Raw genomic sequence first — 7,606 nt, 5'->3', positions numbered from 1 at the left:
CTATTCTCCTACATAAATTGTAAGTGAAAATAATCTTTTTCTCCTGCACATTTCCAGGTCCTGAGTGCTCACCTGCTGCCATAGTTTTGGATTGGGTCTATTTTATGTGGTAATAATCGGCTCTCAACTTTGCCTCCTTACTTCAGCTTTCTCCAAGAATAGCATGCAGACTAGCAGCAAATCCTTCACAGGCATCCAAGGCAGGCTCTGCTCCTATGCCTTTTGTGAGAAAACTATCCCTTTGTAAGAAGATGCTTCATGTCATCAGCAGCAGTTGAAGCACATGGCACATGCAGGCAGGTGCACATCCTTCAGTTGTGCCGATACTTGCTGGGAAAGCAATTTGGTGTTTCACAAGGAGCTCAGGAATATGAGAAGGCTGTCAGAGAGAGCCTTTGCAAGTCATTAGAGGGGTCCACACCCTTTATCAGAAGAAAAGAACAGTTGTAACAAGAAAACAGCCTCCTCAACAGTGAGCTACGGAGAGAGCTTCCATGCAGAAAAAGAATATGAAAAATATACCAAAGACAAGGCTCACACAAATAAATACAGAAATGCCACATAGATGCTGTTAGAAATGTGAAAGATCAGCTGAAGCTTGATCTAGCAAAAGGTATCAAACATAGGAAGAAAGAGTCCTGTGCATATGTAGCAAGTACAAGGAAGCTGTAGGTCTTTGAAGCTGCTATATGGGACTGGAAGGTTAATTTAAAATGCTCACAGTAAAAAAAAAAAAAAGAGTATTTAGTGTCAGTGACTTCCTCAGTGCAGTCTTCCTGAGTAAGACCAGCCCCAGCTATGCTGAGCAGTAATGATGTATATAGAACAATAGAGGACAAGGATTGAATTAGGGACCAAAAATTGAGACACCTCCTCAGGGTGTCATCCTGTTTCCTTAAGGGGAAACTTATAAGTTATAAATTATAATAACTATAAATAACCAAAAATGGAAAAATATAAAAGAAATAGATTGAAGAAATAGAATATAAAAGAAAAAGTTTGTTGTGAGAACAGTCAGACATCGGAGCCCAGAAAAGTCGTGGACTTCACTTTGAAAATACTCAAGAGTCAATTTGATACAGCTTGGATAGCTTAATCCAAGGCATGGCTTTCCACAGAAGGTTGAACAAGGCGATCTCTGGAGTCGTCCTCCAACCTGGATGTTTCTGTAACTTTCTATGATCCTCTTAGTTTCCTGAGACAGGATTACAATGAAAATTGTAATTGTAATGGAAGAATTTGGAGAAACAAGCAATCTGATTGCAAAGCTCCCTGTTATCACTAGGGAACACTTGGGCCAACACAAATACATACTCATCCCTTTGCCTTCAACTGTATTTCATGCCTTGCATCTCTCTCAGTCCTGTGCCCCTCTGCTACAGACCACATTAGGTGCTCAAGAGAAAGAGTTCCTTGTTCATCAAAACACTGAAATTCCTACTTTGAATGATCTGTTCACAATGTTCAAACTTTGGCTTCTGGCAATAACTATTGTCTTCTGTTCCAGAGATGGTGAAAAACACCCTAATGATAAAGATTTTGTTTCTGGTACTTGCAGCTACTCAGCTTATGCCTTATAGGATGCAGTGTAATAACCTCTTCATAGCTCTCCGTTGAATAATTTCTGGTTTTAAACTTTTGATACATTTGTCTCTGCATTTCTGAAAGCTTTTGTGTTACCACATGGAAAGAGCAAGGTAAGCATCTGTAACTCAGTTCTGGGAAATTCAGTTCTCAAAATACTCTCTCTCAAACCTTTGGCAGGTATCCTCATTTTAAGGTCTTAGTGAGGAGCATGTTTCCAACTTGAATTATAATAATATCCAGGTAACATCTATTATTACTATTATTTTGCATAAGTGAATAACATTTGCTTATTTGAGATGCAGTGGAGCCAGTTGAGGGGGTTCACCTGACAGCATTAGTGTATTTATCTTATATATAGGAAAAGACTGTGCTGCCAAAAAACTGCAGATGCTTACCCAACCACTGCCTTTAGTCACAGTAGGCTGTGTCAGTGTACAATGCAAGGTTCACCTAGGCTGGGGCAATCCCAAGCACAAAAGCTGGGAAGAGAATAGACTGAGAGCTGCTCTGCAGAAAAGGAGTTAGGTGTTCTGGTGGATGAATAAGAACGTGAGCCAGCAGTGTGCACTCACGGCCTGGAAGACCAACAGTATCTGGGCTGCTTCAAAGGAGGGGTGGCAGCAGGGACAGGGAGGAGATCGTCCCCTGTGCTCTGTCCTCATCAGGCCCTTCCTGGAGTTTTGCATCCACACCTGGGACACCCAGCACAATGAAGATGTGGAAATGCTGGAGCAGGTCCAGATTATCAAAGGGTGGGATTATCAGATTATCAGAGGGAGGGAACATTTCTCTCCATGAAGAAAGGCTGAGAGAGCTTGGTTTGTTCACTCTGGAGAAGAGAAGGCTCCAGGGAGATCTGCTTCCTTCCTAGTAGCTAAGGAAGTAGCTGCAGGGAAGCTGCAGAGGCGTTTTTACAAGATCTTAAAGAAACAGGAAAAGGAGTAACAGTTTTGAACTGAAACAGGGTAGATTTAGACTACACAAAAGGAAAAAAGTCTTTAGTCAGAAGGATCAGCTGGCTGGGAATGGGTGGGCTTTGAGGCCCCTTCTAGAACAAATTGCTGTAATATTTTTTGATCCACACAGAATGTCATTACAGGCTCTGCTTCTGCCTCTTGGAAATACCTCGCCATTGAAACTTTTGTGGCAGAAGAGCTTCAGAGGCCAGCATCAAGCATCCAGGGCTGATTGTACGCCCAGCCAACTCATCTTCCCAGAGCTCCAAGCACAGGAGCTCTCTGAGCTGTCTGTTCAGGGTCTCCCAGGACACACACTGGTTCCAATAAGCCTAATTACTTTTTGGCTGATGCAAGAAATACAGAATAAATAAAACAGTGACAACAAAAGCAGTCTATATGCATTGGCCTTTACCCTGGTTGCACAAGGAACTTTAGGTTTATGTTAGAGGCTTCTAAGGAGTCCTCTCTTTCTCCTCTCCCCTTCCTGAAAGTAACTTTTCCCTCTTCTTTCTCAAGACATTTTTCTGCCCCCAGCATTTTCACGTCTTTTGATGTGATTGAAGAGAGAACCCTTCCTGGATTGCCATTGGGCGTCTTGTCACAAGTCCCCCACATCAGACCTTTGAGATGTTCAAAATCCATCGCCACCTCATTCGTAGCTCCCTTGTTGTCCTGCTGAGTTTCAGATTGGAACAATTAGTTTGCCTTGAGTTGTTGCCTATTATTTTGCTGCTGTATGATTAAAAGGACTGTAATTGAATAGCTGATCACCAGGATTTAATGACCTCCACTGTTAAATCTAGCCAAGTTAAAGATTTTTTTTCCTTCTGTCACCTCCCAGGGGACTCTAGCTGAATGCAGAGGCAAAAGGTCGCAGAGGAGACAAGCAAACACAACAATGAGAACAGAATTTGCAATGTGATATAAAATAGCATCAAGAGTCCCTGATATTAAACAATTTATAAGCAGAGTGACTCACAGGTTGTTTTCGTATGACACAGACATATGCACACACTGATACGAGGACAATGAATGTGTGTGAGAACCATGTGTTTTTTTTCCCAATCAAGAAAACCTTATTATTTAGTATATAGTTGGATTGAAGCATACAGTTAAATATATGATATATACTTAGAAAAACGGACTCTTCATTCATAACTAGGATCCTCCTACTAATAAGAAAAATATCTCTTTTCCTTTGTTCATCTCCTAGAATTTAGACATTTGTTATCTGTTTGCAAGTTTAAAAAAAAAAAAAAAAAAAAAAGCCTCAGCAAGACAGAACACTGTTTTGTTTTGTTTTGTTTTGTTTTGTTTTGTTTTGTTTTGTTTTGAATGTGTCTATAACAGGTTTTATTTAATGTACATGTAGCTCAGATGTTGGAACTGTTAGAAAATTACTGATTTTTAAAAAAGTTTTGGCCTGAAACGTGAGTAACTATCCTACAGTCTGAACCACAGCAGCTGAGCATATCAGGAACATATGTCAATGGCCCAGTGTTGTGTTTAGAAAACAAATCATGATGCCTCTACAATACATTCTGCTAAGCAAAGCTTTCAGCAAATGTTTGTGCATGCTCAGCATCAGCACTGATGTGACTGTCTTTTACAGTTTTGGGGTAGAACTGTTAAATCAATCATATGCATGCCAAGCAGCCTCCTTTACACTCTTTGATACTGCCAACAGCCATTCAGTGATTCATCACACTGAAGACTTCTTTATGAGAAAACTGAGTCACTGGAGGCATTCTGTGCTTTAATGAAGAAAAAGATGCTATAATTCACTCACATCCTTCCTGCGTCCTGCATCTGTAGGTGCCATTCACACATGTAATGGCACGTTCTTTGCCATGAATTATTCCTGGCTCAGAAGACAGATTTTTCATTGTGCACTCATGTTGATTACACTACAAAGGTCCTGGACCAGCAAGGTTCAAGTTCAAGTTGTATTTTTGGGAATATTACTGATGTTTGTTGTTTCATAACTGTCTTTACCAGGGTTGACAGGACTGCCAGAACTTTGTTTTTTCTCAAGACTTCAGTATAAGATGCTAACCAAAAAATAACTGACAAAGAAAAAAAAGTCATAGCCAAAGCACAAATATTAAAACCAAATTTGATGTAGCCAGTGTTAAATCCTATTGACCTTGACAAGAAGCTAGGTAAGGAAGCGTTGAAACAAAGTGCACTGGGTGAATTTACAGACAAGTCATTCCATGATCAAATGAAATAGAACAGTGTTTGCCTACGTGGAATCTCCAATATCCAGTGGGATAGTGGCAATGATGCGCTTTTCCCTGTCAAACCACATATCATAAATTTAATGAGAACACCATTATGAAGATGGTTGAAATTGACAAAAATTTTGGAGGTCATGCAGGCCACTTTCACAGAAGCTTTATCTGATCAAGACCTCGTTATAACAGGTCCTTTGTGCCTTCAGTTCTTGTGTGTGAGTGCATAGATTAATTGATTTTTGCTTATTACAGTTATTCAGGTGCAGGTACCAAAACCATTGGATTTAATGTAATCTCTAGGTAGATCTAGATGGGAGTCAGAAATCTCATTTTGCACCTTCAGAAGGTGATTATGTGCACATCCGTCAGTGCAAAGAAAAATGACTCCCTCCTGCAGACAGCTGGTAAATATCCCCTCAGCTGCAGAATTCTTGGCTGATCTAGTTATCTTTCTTTTATTGTTATTCTCACTGGCAGCAGGAGCCCTTTAGCAGTCTTTACTTCAGGCCCTAAGTGGGAGGTAGTGTGCAAGGCACTCAGCTACAGCACCCCCAGGCACGTCCTCATCTCTGGTTCACCAGGGACCAGCGCTGGGAACCTGAGCACAACACTTCGTTTATGGTCTGCTGGCTTCTTCTCCACATTTTTTTTTTGTCTCTCTTGTCTATTCAGCCCGTAATCATTTCAAAGGCTGGGACTGTCTCTGACTGTCTAGACACATAGGACCTCTTACAATGAGACATTGATTTCTGATGGGGTCTCCATCTGCTTACTGTATTGCAAATGATTACTGCTAACTTTAAAAGCGCTACATTTCAGCATCAGTGTTCAGCAGTAGTAAGAACGTTTGGACTTTGTGTATTACAAAGCTAATAATGCCTCGTGCTACTGAACTGAGAAATAATTTATTTCAAAGTCAGTGTTCGCAGGCTGATGGTGAATGTCTTGTGGTGTGTGCTCTTGCTTTCTCTCTATCTGCTAAAAACAACTGAAATGTCTGATAGGTTGCTTCATTTTTCTGTGCAATATTTCTTTGCTTTTTTTTTTTTGTTTTGTTTTCCTTACTGCTGCAGCATCTGAGCATCTTCATTCAACTGAAGAATATGCCCTTGGAACACACATGTTATTTACACTCATTTTACAGGCAGAAATAGAGGTATGAATTAATTTATCCATAATCATGTAAAATGAATCATGTAAAAAATATGTTGCACTGCTTGGAAGTCCAGAACTCTGAGTCCTTGTCTAATCCTTAATCCTGCAGGATTTAACTGCAAAATCTCAAGGAAATCTCTCAAGATCTCTTTATGTCTCCTTGACATGCAAAAATTACTAAATGTAGTTACTCCCTGGGGGGTTTTTTAAGTTGACAAAACCACTGTCAACCTGAAATCAACTCACAGAATTGTGTATTTTGTCTGATTTTTCACGTCTTTCACTTCTGTTTGCACAAAAAAACAAGAAGATTTTGAGAAGATGCAAATTCCTTAAAAAAATACTCCTTTCTCCCCCACCTCACAGACATTCTGGGCAGCCAGAATGATTGGCATGAGGTAGTTTAATAGGAAAAGATAGGTCTCTGTCCCTTTATAGGATAACAGCTGCAATATTATCACAGGCTCTAAGAAGACAGAGATAATGTGTCTGTGGTCACTGTTCAGCTTTGGCAAGCGACTCTGGAGATTCAGTGTTTGCAGCTATTGATACCAAGAGCAATGCTGTCTTCCTGCTTTTGTGAGAGTACTCTTTGGATTACCCAGGGTGCTCTGCAATTTTGCTTTTGAAACGTGCCCGGCTCACAAGTTGTTGCAACCCAGAGAAAAAAATCAGCAAAGCCTGCTATGTAGACCAACGTCTGAATAGCTAACAGCCAATTTGCCAGCACAACAATTCTGCATTGAGCCAATGGCTAGGTATGAATATCCCTTTCAGAGAGAGCTTCCCAAATGAGGGAAATCCAGAAGCTGGCTTTTGAAAGTGAAATTCCCTGGGAATTCAGCATAAGGCTTTGCCTGGCAACATTCCCACACAAGAACCAACAAAAAGCAACTGGCTCTAATCCTTCTCCTTATGTATTTTGGCAGCTTTCTTCCATTTAAAAAAGAAAATAAAAATAAGAATCCATCTTGCTCCCATACTGGAAAGAGTCCAAGATACACACATTGGGAGTACAGGAACTGGCATTTAAAGTCCTCCTGATGCTTTTTATGCTGGGTCTTTGATCAAGAGAAGAAGGCAGATTATTTTTGCCTTTTACAGTCTTAAACAAAAAGTTGCTCTTGGAAGCTGTCTGTAATGCAATTTAATGTTCAGCTTTCCCGATTAAACTGTTCCAAATAGTGCCATAAAACAAAAAGCACCCTAATAATACTGATTCTGGCATCCCTTATGTCTCTTCTGAACCATGAATTTAGTGAAGATTAAAACAAGTATGAGCTTTTCATTTTCTTTTGTCATGTCTGCTGCCATTGAACAGATTTATAAGGTATTTTTTTTAAAGCAGCAACTGTTGGTGAGTTCAAGACTGCTCTGTGATGCACACATGCTTTTAATGTCATAAGTGCTATTGCTTTTCAGATAAGATGAGTTCCAAGATAAAGCTGTGGGGAAGATACAGTGTGAGACGACGGTGAAAAGCCATTTATGCCACTTCTTCTGCCCTTCAGGCATGCTGCCTGCAGACAGCCGTATAAAAAAATCTGACCCAGGGTGTTTATAAACTCTGCTGCTATGTCTGGATCTGCTGTAACTGATGTGTTGTTTCTGTCAGGCATTTAGTCATGCAGAGTGTTAGCTCCTACTATTTGTAGAGATCTTGTATTC

The sequence above is a fragment of the Tetrao urogallus genome (assembly GCF_951394365.1).
Source record: "Tetrao urogallus genome assembly, chromosome: Z".
NCBI classification, from domain to species: Eukaryota; Metazoa; Chordata; class Aves; order Galliformes; family Phasianidae; genus Tetrao; species Tetrao urogallus.
This window is presented reverse-complemented; position numbering follows the sequence as displayed.